At 41.1% G+C, this 14,350-nt stretch overlaps 1 long non-coding RNA gene across 1 annotated transcript in view; it reads right to left on the minus strand.

The window, feature by feature from the left end:
* Positions 1–6,625: 6,625 nt before the first annotated feature.
* LOC127577395 (uncharacterized) overlaps positions 6,626–14,350 on the minus strand; it is a 59,125-nt gene continuing 51,400 nt past the window's right edge. Inside the window, exon 3 of the long non-coding RNA XR_007957370.1 lies at positions 6,626–6,783. This is a non-coding gene — a long non-coding RNA (uncharacterized LOC127577395). The remainder of the gene's footprint in view (positions 6,784–14,350) is intronic.

Below are 14,350 nucleotides of genomic sequence, written 5' to 3' on the forward strand. Positions count from 1 at the left end.
ATGAGTCCTTCTTTAAACATCAGTTCTGACAAAGGGTCACAGATCTGAAACGTTGACTGTTTCTCTTTACACAGATGCTGCCTGACCCGCTGAGTTGTTTCCAGTGTTTTCTGTCTTTGCTCCTTCTCTAAATGTGCTGATTTGGCTCTGATAATATTAGCAGATATCAACCACTCTTCTAATGAGAGGCTCAGATGACGTTGTCTGCATCAGGTCAACCTAGTCATGACCAAATATAGGAAATCTTTGAAGATTTTCTCAGCATTCAGCATTCCTTTTGGGATCAGTCAGTGTGGGAGTAATTGTCAGGTCCCACAGGGATGATTAGGCTTCCCCTGTCCCTGACTTCCCCCAGCCTATTGTGTGTTTGCTCCAGAAGCCAGTCCTTGTGATTGGTGATCATTCCTCCGATCCTGGCAGCAGCTTCCCTCCTCCCCACATACCATTCACACCCAAGAGCCAGCTGCTGTATGGAAGAGGCTGATGGAATGTGGTAATGACCTTCACACCCATTCACATGAGAATGAAGTTTCAACACGATGGCAAAGCTTGGTGAAGTAATGGTGGAAGTGGCAGGTGTTAGACGAAATGATTGAAAGGATTGTCAGCAAACATTGATCTCAGAGTGAGGATGGATGCATGAACAATGCCTGAGATGTGAAAAAAAAGATGTAATACAAATCCGTCAACCTCTGGGTGTTAGTTTGTCATTTGATCCCCCATCTGTTGCCATTTGAACATTTTGTGGCAAGTGAAATTCCACTGAACAAAGCATGACTTTTGTAAGGAAAAGAACAGCAAATCTCAGTGAGAAAAAAATCAGCAACTTGTAAAGCATGAAATTTGGGATAAGTGAGGAAAAAACAGTGAGACTGAAAATGCTAACACAGCAGTCAGAAGCAAAAGACTTACAGGCCTGCCCTACCTACCAGTCAGGTTCCTGTGTTACTCAGCAGGCTGAGTGAAACCTCCATTCAAATCCATTTCCTTCTTAAGTCTTCGCCCTTTCCAGCAAAGTCCTGCTCTGACTTCAAAGGTAATTTGCTGAAGTGAACACTCACTCAGACAGGAAATGGATACGTTGTGACTCATCTTCAAGATAAAGTCTCCAGTCAGCTTTAGGGAGGAGAACCAAGAAGAGCGGAAACCTTCAGAGCGAAGCTGCTGAATTCAGAGTTCCTGCACCCTAGTCCAAACTGAGGATCTCTCAGGAGTACCTCATCAGCACAGGCATCTCTGGGGTTGACTTGGGGTTGCTACTGCTGTTTCCCGGATGGGCTAAGCTGGGAAAATACCCCGTGCCATGCAGCAAGCCCTAGTCTGCATGCTGGCCTCCAGCAGGGCTTTTAGAGATGTTCTCCAAATCCATCAAAAGCTTACAATGTGGAACCACTCCTGTTAGCAGTCAGCAGCAGAGGCAATGGGTGCACAGCTCTTGAATCTACTCTAGTATCCGAGCCCTGCAGACTTTGAGGAGCATCATAGTATGAGCTCTGTTTTAATAATGAAGCCTGTGCTGTGGGCAGCACTACCAAACTTCATCCTGCGGAATGTAGTGTGATTTGTGTTGGGTACATTGCTTTTAATATCCTATATTACGGCAAAATCTTCTGAACTACGACCATTATTTATGCTTGGTGGTTAAAGTTAGCCAACTGTTCAACTCCCAGGATACCTCAGCCTATTAGTGTTCTGATTTGAAGCACACATGGACTTTGTTCCAATGGGGCGAGGATGATGGGTTTCAGTAGCAGCACCCTGATCAGTGCTCACCTCCCTAGTTCAGGTCCGCTGATGCCCATTCTGGCATCCCACATGAATTCTTTCCTCACAAACAATTGGAGACCTTTCTGTCCTTCAAGGCACAGCTACCCCCTTCATTTTCTGAGTTGCTTATTTTAAGAAGGTACTTGAGAATGGTTCTTGTAATGTTGTTATTAAGTAGGGGAAAGGGAAAGCAAATGGAGGCATAGGGTATAAACATATACCTTCTTTCTCCAATTTCTTACATTGTGTAAACATCCACAATGTGAGACATAGGAGAAGGAGTTGGTCATCCAACTCCTTAATAAAATCACAGCAGGTCTGACTTGGCCCCAACCCCACTTTCCTTCCTGTTTGCCATAAACCCCTCCCCTCTTCATAGTCCAAAAATCTAGCTACCTCAACCTGAAATAGATTCAATGACTCAGCCTGCACAGATAGAAAATTGTAAATATTCACAACACTTGGCAAAAAGAAACTCCTCCTCAACCCTACCTTAAATAGGTAATCTCTTATTTCAAAACTATGCCTCCTGGTTCCAGACTCCCTCATGAGGGAAACATCCTCTCTGCATCTACCCTGTCAGAATTTTATCTGTCAAATGACTACCTCTCAATGAGTATGGACCTAACTTGTTCAAACTTTCCTGAGAAGACGGTAAAGTGCAAAATTGCATCAATGCCTATAGGGCGGGAAACAGAATTATGTGTTGTAAAATAATTTAAATTTTTGTACTGCATAAAGGATGCCGGGGGAGAGGAAATTATTCCCTTTTACTATTATAAATGTAGTTGTTTTATTTGGTTACTTTGTGCAGTCATCTAACAGATGTGTGGATATTACATTCCATCTCAAAAGATATGGGTTACACATCAAGTTAGGGAAGGTAGAAGAACAAAAGATCATTTCTCATTAACACTAAAGGCATTGGTCTCTATGTCCATGAGTCTGCTTTTCAAACTACCACATATTTATCTTGACTGTAAGGGATCTAAACTGAACATGTGCAGAATGTGAGTATCACCTGGCATTAAAGGACTTGTTCTGAGATGGCTGGTTCTGTGCTGGAACATTGCCAACCATGCTTCATAATTCCATTGCTTCACATTTTCTTCTGACTGGTGCCCAGATGCAAATGTTGGATTTTACATTCTTTAGTAAAACTGACGTTTATTTCAGTGAGCGGAGAACAGTTTTAAAAATGTGATTTTTTTTCAGTACATAAATATGTACAAAATTGATGAATACGTATTGCAGACAATAAAAGTGTCATTTTTTATAGCGGTGTCAAGATTAAACCAGTGTAGAGTCTGGTTTGGTCAGATTATACATTGCAGCCCTGATTCTAAACTTTCAAATATCTTTTCCTTTTCCAATGATTCAGAAAGATAAATTATTTTTGGTGATAAAGCTTTTATTTTGCACATACACATGACTAAGATTTAATGTGAAAAATCTTTCTGCAGAGAGTATCTATCTTGCAAAATAAAATCCCACGGGAATAAGTCTTAATCGGTACTGCTCTATTTTGCACTGCAAACTCAATCTACTGAAAAGGGGTTTGTATGCACTTCATACCTTTAAATAATACTTTGAAAGTAATCTGAAAAAATTATTACTATTCTCAGTAACTCTAATAGATAGTGTTGTTTGTTGGTTCTCAAGATGAGTGATAAAATTGTATGGTGGCATAGATAATATCTTTATTTCTCATTAATACATCAAACATTTGGATTTATGTATATTTAGTGTACAAACATGTAGTGCTAATGCTGACCTGGACGTTACCCAAAAAATGGTGAAATTGGTATATCCTTGCATTAAGAACTGGTGATCATGGTTTAGTCCCTTTATGGAGCATTAAAGTACAACGTGTGTGGTAATGCTGCTTGCTTGGCTAGACTCAGAGATGGAGAGAGCAACAATCACTGCACCTCCCAGGGAGAAGACCACCATGAACATGGAGTAGGTTGATCACAAATCGATGAGCACAGGTGGTCCTAACACTGGACCCAGCTTATGCAATCAGCGGCAACACTGACTCATAGATCGAGGGACTCGTGACCTGTGGTTACTGGTTCAGAGAAGTTTCGATCTGTATCAGGGCAACAAATTTTGCAGAATTAAATTTTACAGAGGATGATTTTTAACACATAAAAATTATATCCCAGGGGCACTCTTTAAATTACGCTTTTCTCCCTACTTTCAGCCTGATGTACTCGTTGTTGAACTGTGAGTTAATTGCCAAGATCTTAATTCACAACCTTTTGTTCCAATCTTTCTTGGAAGCTAATGAATGGATCTGCACATGGGATGGCATTATCTTCTGCACAAAATACAAAGGGAAATTACATCAAATTTGGAGTGAGATGCCATTCCAATTCCTGAATAGATGAGGCTCAACAGGAAATGACACAAACACTCCAAAATCTAATTCAATTTCTTGGCTATAGTCCTCACAGTTATCAGGTTACTAAAATTAAAATTCCATTCATTTTTCCTTAGTGTAGTACTGAAAAAATCAGATATCTGTAAATTTTAAGGATGAATGAAGAGGTTATTTTAATAAACAGCTGAGAGCATTGTACCAATAGAGGATAGAGCCCTCTACATCTTTAGGACATTCCAAAGTGCTTCTAAACATGTGAACTACTTTCTGAAGTGTTATCAGTGGTGTTTTATAGATAAACAAGCTAATTTACTCCAATCAGTGCCCTCCAATGAACAGATGCAATGAATGACTAGTTAATCTGCTCTTTGGAGGTATTGATTGAATGTGTCTATATAACCCCCAAACCCCCTACCCTCCACTGCCACCTGCCCCCATCCCACCCGCCACCATCCCCCCCGCCATCATCCCCCCCGCCATCATCCCCCCCGCCATCCGCCCCCCCCGCCATCCACCCCCCCGCCATCCACCCCCCACCCCCGCCATCCACCCCCCACCCCCGCCATCCACCCCCCACCCCCGCCATCCACCCCCCACCCCCGCCATCCGCCCGCCCTGCCCCCAAATAGTGTCTATTACCTGCACTTGAGCAGGTATATAAGACCTTAGTCAACATTTTGTCTATAAGACCACACCTCTACCAATGCAGTGCACTGCTGGAGCCTTGATTATACCTTTAGGCCCAAGGGTGGGCCTTGAGTCTGTGGCATTGAAAGGTTATACCAAAGCAAACATGTACAAGGACAAAAAGGGACATGTACAATGATGGTTGCTGATGAATGGACTGTAGAAAAGAAACCAATAACAGAGCATTACCTGCTAGTTGCAATGGAATGCCACCACCCAACAATTCACCGCATTGACTTTCTGTTCATTATTTTAACATTGAAATTAAGTAGCTGTCACCAATACTTCTTCTCTAATCTTCCTTCCTGCATTTAACCCTAATATTGGTTGGAAAGCCAAGCCATGATTCCATGGATGAACTCTGTGGGATACTGCAGCACAGAACTATAGATTAAACAGCAGATCCAGTGAGGAGATGGCCTAGAAGTTATTTCACAGAGTGCAACATTTATCACACTATGTGACCACCCATGGAAAAGTGAGCCTTAACAACAAATATGGAGCCTGCTTCTGTAAACATAAAGGGGAGCAGTCTAATCTGTTTTTTAAATCTGATGCATGGATTCCCTGGTAGGTTCTCTTGAAGATTTTATTTTACGCTCATTTCCTGCCCACCGTCCCTTCCCTCTCAACTGGGCCACCCACCACTGGATCCGGGCAGGTGGATTACATGACCAGCTAAGCCAGTTGCCCCAGTTATCAAATATCGGTCCCAACAATGTACAGCAATGGCTAGCAAAGAGTGCATTTAAATTAAGGGGTGCAAATGGTGAATACGTCATTGGAGTTGCTGTGCTACAGTGAAAATGAATGCTGCTGACACACAGTCATTAGACCACCATAGGAGTCAGATGAATTGGGCTGATGAAACTGGGACCAATGCAAAATGAAAAAAAAAGATGTTATCACTTAGTACATCCATTCATCACTTCTTTTTAGCTGTCAATATCACAAGGTCATAAAATGTTGAATTTTCTTTTTCAACACATTTAGCAAAATGTTATTGGATATATGCAGTAAGGATGGCATGATGCAAACTGTGCTCCTGTCATCTTCTAGAGGAGGGCATGTATCAATCCTACAAGCTAGAATAACATTTTGTCAATTTGGTCGACAGAAGATACAAGACTTAGAAATGAGGATGTGACCAATGAGCTGGTGGGGAATCTGCATCTCAAGCCTGAAGCACTACAATTCAGTGTTGCCTGTGACATAGCAAGAAGTTGCCAGTGAAGAGGTTTGGTGTGCTGATGGTACCAAAGTGTCTTTTGGATTGGGGACCAGAAGCTAGTTAGGGCCTAAATAATGAGACACAGAAATTAGGGCCTGAGTTTGCCATGGATTACAAAGATTAGATTCGAAGCAGAGCAGAGCTCAGAGGGAAGGCCAGAAGCAGTGATGGACTGATGACAGTATGTCAAGAAGCTCACTTGTTTTCAGGCTTGGACTGTCTTTACTGTATTTAATCAAGAGCTGGGAGAATATCTCTGCTCATTTTTTTCACCATTATTTTGCCTTTTGAATTGATCATATCCCCATTCTTTTCCATGTTGCAGAAAAATCTGTATGTTTTCTCCCTGACTCAGTAAGGGTATAATAGCATAAATGGTGATCTGAGGACTATTCAATGTCAGTTGTAGGGAATATCAAAAAGACACTCAGGCTCCAAGTTAACAGAGATCCAGGGAGGTGCCTGTTACTAGTTGTAAAGTCACTCAGCAACCAATTCAATTGAAAGAGGACAGAAACAAAATGGTTTTATTCTCCCTTGGTGGCCTCCATTGCCTCACTACTTACTCTCCGCTCCATACAGGCCCATTTGATTCAGGATCATTCTGCATCCTCGCCACTTCTATTTCCTGAAGAGAGCGACAAAGTAAAGAGCAGTCTTTTATTGATGCCTGATCGTCTGGTCCCTGACCCCAAAGGCACTTCCAAGGTCTCTGGAATAAATAAGTGAATCACAGAATCACAGAATGTTTGCAGCAAGGAAGCAGGCCAGTTGGCCCATCATGTCAATACTGACTCTATGTAAGAGAAGTCCAGCCACTCCCACTCCCACTTAGCCCTGTAAGTTATTTTTCTTTCAGATGCTCATCCAGCTGCCTTTTGAATACCACAATTCAATCTCCCTCCCCTACTACTAATGGCAATGCATTCCAGGCTCCTATCCACTCATTGGACTAAATGTTTCCCCTCATACTACTATTGGTTCTTTTGCCAATCACCTTCGTGCTCTGTTGCCTTGTTCTTGCACCCCTCTTGCCCCCACTACCCACCAGCCAATGAGTATATTTTCTCACTTTAGCGGTTAGCGTAATGCTTTACAGCGCCAGTGACCCAGGTTCAATTCTGGCCACTGTTTGTAAGGAGTTTGTATGTTCTCCCCGTGTCTTCATGGGTTTCCTCTGGGTGCTCTGGTTTCCTCCCACATTCCAAAGACGTACAGGTTAGGAAGTTTTGAGCATGTTATGTTGGCGTTGGAAGCATGGCGACACTTGCGGGCTACCCCCAGAACACTATGCAAAAAGATGCATTTCACTGTGTTTCAATGTACATGTGACTAATAAAGATATCTCTCATCTCTCATCTCTCTCTCTCATACCTTTCATGATTTTAAATACCTCTATCAGAACTTCTCATAACCTCTTCTGTCCCAAGGAGAACAACAAAAGCTTCTCCAATCTACCCATGTAACTGAAATCCCTCACCTCGACTCATTTTTAAAATCTCTTTTACTGTCTTTCTAACACCTTTATATCTTTCCTAAAATGAGAAAATGATAACCGGACGCAGTGTTCCAACCATGGCTGCAACAGTGGTTTATAAAGGTATGTTCATCACTTCCTTACTCTTGTATGCCTTTATTTATACAGTTCAGGATCCCATATGCTCATTCTACCAGTCTGTCTACTTCTCCTTAACATTAATTATTATCCTCCTCATTTTTCTTTGTGCATCCGAGTTTTGTGTTGCTTGGAAATTTGAAGATTTCTTTGCAGTAAACCCGTGCAAGCCATTGATATATTTTAGTAAAGCAGTGGTTTTCGTACTGACCCTGGGAGATTACACTTTCCTCAAGACTGAAAATCAGCCTTTAACTATGACTCTGTTTCCTGTTGTATTGACAATTTCCTATCCATACTGCTATAGCTCCTTTTGTTCCATGTCTTCAATCTTGATGACTGGATAATGATGTGGGGCTTTGTCAAATGAAGTCCATATATACCACATTAACCCCATTTCCTTTATTGACCCTCCCTTTCATGGCATCAAAAAACTCCTTCAATTTAGTTGGACAAAATTTGCCTTCAAAACATACATGAGGGAATTTTCTAATTAATCTCTGCCTACCTGAATACTATTCAGTCCCTGATTATTGTTTCTAGAACTTTTCCCACTATTTAGTCTGTTAGTGGGTTTGTCCCTCAAAATTTTTTTGAACAAGGATGTAACGTTTACAGTTTTCCAGTCCGCAAGCACCACCCTGAATCTCTAAATGTTTGACAGATTATGCCCAGGGCTATGCAAACTTGGATGCATCCCATCAGCACCAAGTGACTTATCCACAGTGTGGGTAGTTAGTCTTTCAGCATCTTCTCTTTATTAAAATCTCATCTATTGATTCTCCAGCAGTGTCTTCTTCCTTGATGTAAAATACTCATATAGTACCTCAGCTATGGCCTCTGATTCCAAGAGTAGATTTCCTCCTTGCTCTCTGATTGACTCTAGCTCTTCTTTGACAACCTTTTCCTTTTTAATTGCCTGTAGAATATTTTTGGAATACAGTCCATTTTTGCTGCTAATGTTTTCTCATGCTCTTTCTTTGCCTCTTTTCTTTCCACTCTGAACGGTCAGCTCTCAGCCAAGTTCTTACTTGCGTTAATGATCTTCATTGTCATATAGTCTTTCTTTCCACTCCATTTTAATCTCTTTCCTTTTGGTCATATTTGGAGCTCTGACTTTAAGTTTCCAACATTTCTCCCTCATGGGAATCTATCTAGAACAGAATTGAAAGATTTCTACTTCAAAGGCATCCCATTGTTCACTTACAGACTTGCCTGCCAAGTTTTGATTCCAGTTTACCTGGATCAGATCTGTTCTTATCCGACTGAAAATGACTCTTCCCCAATTGACTATACAAAGCCCCTTCTACTAATTCTAAAGCTCTAGTTAGCGGTGCCAAGCACTCAAGTAAGCTGGGCAGGCATTGGAAAATATGGTCGTAGACAATTAAGTGTAGGTCAAATCAAGTCACGTCAAGTGTTTTGTCATGTGCCCAAGCACGGTGAGGTACAGGTACAATGAAAAGCTTCTTTGCAGCAGCATCACAGGCACGTAGGTTTAGACAACCACAAAATATAAATTACACATAAATTATACAAGACAGTGAAGAGAAAAAAAAGACTGTACAAAACATTAGTACTAAAAAAAACACAATCAGAGACAAGCCCATGGTTGTGCAAGAAGTGGTTTGTAGTGTTCCATTGCTGAGGTAGGACTGGGATTGTGCAGGTCACTTCCAGAACCTGATGGTTGTAGGAAAATAGCTGTTCTTGAACCCAGTGGTGTGGGACTTCAGGATTCTGTACCTCATGCCTGATGGTAGCAGCAAGACGAGGGCATGATCCAGATGATGGGGATCTTTGATGATAGACGTTGCTTTCTTGAGGCAGCGCCTCCTATAGATGCTGTCAATGGTGTGGAGGAAGGTACAGAGGCCCAGGTCTTGGAGCTTGATGATGTTTGGAGGGAATGATTGTGTTCAATGCCAAGCTGTCGTCAATGAACAGCAGTCTGACGTATGCATTACTGTTGTCCAGATGATGTGGAGCAGAGTGGAGAACCGGTGAAATAGCATTTGCTGTTGATATGTTGAGGTAATAGGCAAATTGAAGGGGTTGCAGGTTACTTCTGAGGCTGGAGTTGATTTGCGCCATAACCAAGCTCTCAAAGCATTTCATTATGGTGGACATAAGTGGTGGTCATTGAGGTAGGTCACCGTGGTCTTCTTGTGTACAGTACTATAGACACCCTTCTAAAGCAGGTGGGAACGTCAAACTGCAGAAGCGAGAGGTTGAAGATGTTGGCATTGGTTTATTATTGTCACTTGTGCCAAGGTACAGTGAAAAACTCATCTTGCATACCATTTGTACACCCTTGAATACACCAGACAGCTGGTCTGCACAGTCTTCAGCACTCAGACAGGTACACCATCTGAGCCAGACACTTTTCGTGGGTTCATCCTTTTGAAGGATGGTCTGATGTCAGCCTTGGAGATTGAAATCACCGGGAATATCTTAGGTTATCAGGATCACTCACCAGAAAGTGGGGTTGAGTGAGGAAGTGAGAGAGTATAAGGCTAGGCCTGATCCACTGAAAAATCTATGGGCAGTGGAGTAGATTCTTCCAGCCAAATCTTTTCTGCTGTCGGCAGTGAAACTCTGCTATTTTCGGTCTATTGTACCTCTCTGGGTATTTCCCTTTTTGAAACTTGTATCATTTCACTTCCTTGTATTATTTTGACTGCAAATAAATTCGAACAAGTAATTGAGACTGTGTGCATTGGCCTGGAAAAGTAGTATTTCCCAGCTTCATAAAGAAAGCAGATGCATGCTATCCTAAATAGAAAAAGAATATATAGATTACATGGAGGAAGACATACCTTTTGCTTTATAAGTGACTAAGCCAGCTTACAGAAATCATTACATAGTCATGGACATGAGACTAAATGCCTGGTTAAAACTTAAGCTACAGTAAAACATATTTGTTACGGTGGCTCTATATATTTTTGTAATCTGACTCTTACTGATCACAAATCCCAGCTAACATTTCCCTGATGATGAGAACTTTGAATTCTATTATGAATTACAATGCAAAATCTACACAGTTATAAAATAACAGTGTTACAGTCCTTTGGCCATCCATGTATCTGGACTGTCATACTTCGTATGTGAAAACACTTTTAAGAAGAATTAAATTTAAAAGGTTAATTGTAAGTTCATTGTAAATTTGCATAGTGCTTTTAAGAATATTATTTAAAAAGCCCATGTGAACCGGTAGCAGTGGAAGTTAAAGACAACAGAAGAAAATGTGAGTGGCAAGCCAGGACAGGAAATGTTATTAGGCTTTGACCCAAATGGCATAGATGAAATGTGTGTGCTTATGTTGCAATGACATGTTCTTTTAACAATGATAAACTGCAAAGTGCTGAAAATGAGTTTGCTTATCCATGCTTGCACCTCCAAAGTTTTCACTTTTTTTTATTGTACTTAAAAGGTTATCAGATTGTTTTTTGATCTCTGTAAGGCAAAGGTGGCAACAAATTATGTTACCTACATTATAAGGAAAGCTTCACAAGGATACAAAGAATAGCTTGCATAGAAAAGCATAAAGGGACTATCCAAACAACATTTTTCATTAAAATATATTTTACAGCATAGTTCAAGTCCCTAAAGCCATCATATCACCCTTGTTTGATACTGTATTCTTTACAACATTACACATTGTTCAAATATTGAATGTCTTTGTGAGTTCCATCAAAACACTGCCACTCACTGATACTCCCACAATGCATTCACCCCACGCACACTCATCTCTACACTTGTCTGCATGTTTTCTTTTTAAAGTATACTTAATCTTTTGTCCCACGCAATCCCTTTCACCATCTCACAACACCATTTCATCCGCCTTGAGTCTCTCTTGTCTCAGCATTACTGTCAGCAACAGTTTGCTGTCTGTCCAACAAATCTTCCTTCCAAGCCTGAAGAAACCTCCAGAACTACTGTCATGGCAGAATTTCCACCTGTTTACTGACAGAGGAAACACAAGGCTGGATAGCAGAGGTGGAAATTTGGTTAGGGTTGAGTTATTCTAATTCATCCACATTTATCTGCTTAGGGTGTTTCTTGCCTGAAGTGATGCAAGGCCACAAAATTATATGGCATATTTTCCTTCATTACATTCATTATTGAATTAATGAAGTGTCAGAACACAACAAGTATTCTGCATTGGTGGGATATGTGTTTCTCTGCTAAAGGTTGTAGAGGTCACAGCAGAGGGTGGAACCCACGTATGTCTGATAATCCCTAATATCAGGCTTTTCCCAGTTTTATAAATGGCAGCAATGTTATTTTTATTTCTGCTTCCCCCTTTAAATTACTGCAAGTTTTTAGAAACTGTAGCAGCCATTTCACATCCCTGTTCTCTACTAGTGACCACACTATCTGTATCCCACCTAAAAAAAACTGAACCTGCGATCTCTGTAGTGAATTGATGGTGCTATTATTTTTCATATCTTCTTTGTCTTTTGCTATGAAAGTTTAAATTGGTTTATCAATGTGGCTTAATTAATACTTCTCATTTCTCATATTTTCGCACGACATGGAATGAGACCATTTGGCCATAAGATCTCTATGCTGGTTCTTGGAGTAATCCCATTCCCCTACATCCTATTCTTTTTCCTGTTAATCTAATATCATCAGTATCTACCTACATCAGAGGGAACTTACAGCAGCCAGCAACCTGGCTTTTAGGAAGTAGGAGGAAACTGGAGAACCCAGGGAAAATGCACATGATCTTAGGAAAAACTTGTAAACTCCACACAGACAGAACTAGAGGTCAAAATTGAATTCCTGTTTTTGTTGGAGCTGTGAGGCAGCAGCATTGTACGGCATGAGAGATTTAAATGTGTTGCAGCCTGTATTTGATGGGATGGGATGGGATGGGATGTTGCTACTAATGAAGGCATTAGAAGTCAGAGATCAAGTGTGGTGAAATACTTCTATATTTTTTATTTTGCACTTAATTTTTCAAAGTTTAAAGCATTTTAAATACATGTATTAATTTTTACATGTATTTAATTGTTTTATAATTACTTACATAGGGAATACTAAAGGCGCATCACACCAAATGGTCAGGAGGGCATCAGGAGAGTCCAGGACAGGCTTTATTTCCAGTTGTCCACTGCCTAGTTTGTTTCTGTGCCCTGCTCTGCCATTGGGAGGCAGTGACGCTGGCAGGACCTCACCAAGACATGTGAACGAATCATGCAAGGTCTATGTAGTCCCAGGGTTATTCGGAATTCAGTCACAAGGCATGGGCCAGGCTAAGTACCATCCAGCTCATTGACAGCAATATTCCAAATAGCTCCATTTGATGCAAGTTTGGTGGAGTACATTTTATGTATTTGCCACATAACATAATCGGAACCTGCAGGCTTTTACCTAGCCCTCCATACATTTCCTATGGAAGAAGCCCCTTGAACAAACTTGCACCCAGAAAAGGGGAAGAAATTGTGCAGTTGCTGCTGTAGAACTGCAAGGCCTGTGTTGAAGATGATGCAGCAGGCAGCCAATGAAAGGCACAGTCACCCTCCTGCTCATCCAAGTAGGCTTGAAGAGGTTGCTGGCAGATCCACCTCAGGTCTTCTCATTTGAAGCAGCTGAGTTCAGTCTCTAATGTCAGACGTCATCACCTCTGTTCTAATTTTGGACATCACAAGGAAATGAGCACTCCTTGACTTTCTCCCTCTGTTTTTGTGATAATAAACACATTGTCTCAATCACAGAAGTAAGGATGAATGCTTTGATGCATTGAGTCATTTTTGGGGATGCTTTCTCACCACATGGTGGTCTGATGTTATTTCACTATTAACTAGCACTGGCTCGCCTGGTCTACATTGAGCTGAGTAAATGTGTGGGAAAGATCAAGTTTATTAATGGTGTTCATTCCTGCCAACTCCACATGCAGGTAAGTTCCTCCAGCAAATTGTTTGTTGCTCCAAATTCCAGCATCTGCAGTCTCTTGTGCTTCCAAGACTGTATCCATGATCTTACCCTGAATATGTTCACAGTACTAAATGGTTACTTGTTAAAGGAATCTTGCTGAGCTTCTGACAGTATATGTCCCTTCCCATCACAGGGTAACCTACAGCAAATGTTTGCTTATTTCAGGATTTTGGCTGTTTACCGTCATGGTTGTTATGAAATCATCATTGTAATTTTTCTTGCTGCCACCTATAGACTATATGCTATTTAACATGGTCCCCATGTTGAACAAAAGTTGTTGTCTCTGTGGCAACCTTGAACAAAGCAGTAGATAATGAAAATATCCTTTGTGCTTTCTTTGTGGTCCTCATTCACTTCAAGAATGTTTGGATGAGCTCTTTCTCCTTGGATTTACTGATTTCTGCCTGGTTTTCTGTGAACCATCGCTATCTGCAGTCATTATACCTTGTCTACCTTTGCAGACTGACACTATACATTCCATGTTCCTGCAGGTAAGACAACAAACCATCCTAAGATGAGAGAATTTCACACCCACCTGACTCTGGTTCAATAAAGAAGCCACCACCAATGCCTCAAGCTTGCATACTGCATGCACGTATGTATCCTATGCTGACTGAAACACTCTTGTGTATTTTGATACCGTTTCCACGGCAGCAATGACTTTACATGGCCGGTCAAAGGTGACGTCTTGTGTATTGAAGAGTTTCACTTGAATGTGCTC

This window comes from Pristis pectinata, chromosome 13, assembly GCF_009764475.1.
Source record: "Pristis pectinata isolate sPriPec2 chromosome 13, sPriPec2.1.pri, whole genome shotgun sequence".
Classification (NCBI taxonomy): Eukaryota; Metazoa; Chordata; class Chondrichthyes; order Rhinopristiformes; family Pristidae; genus Pristis; species Pristis pectinata.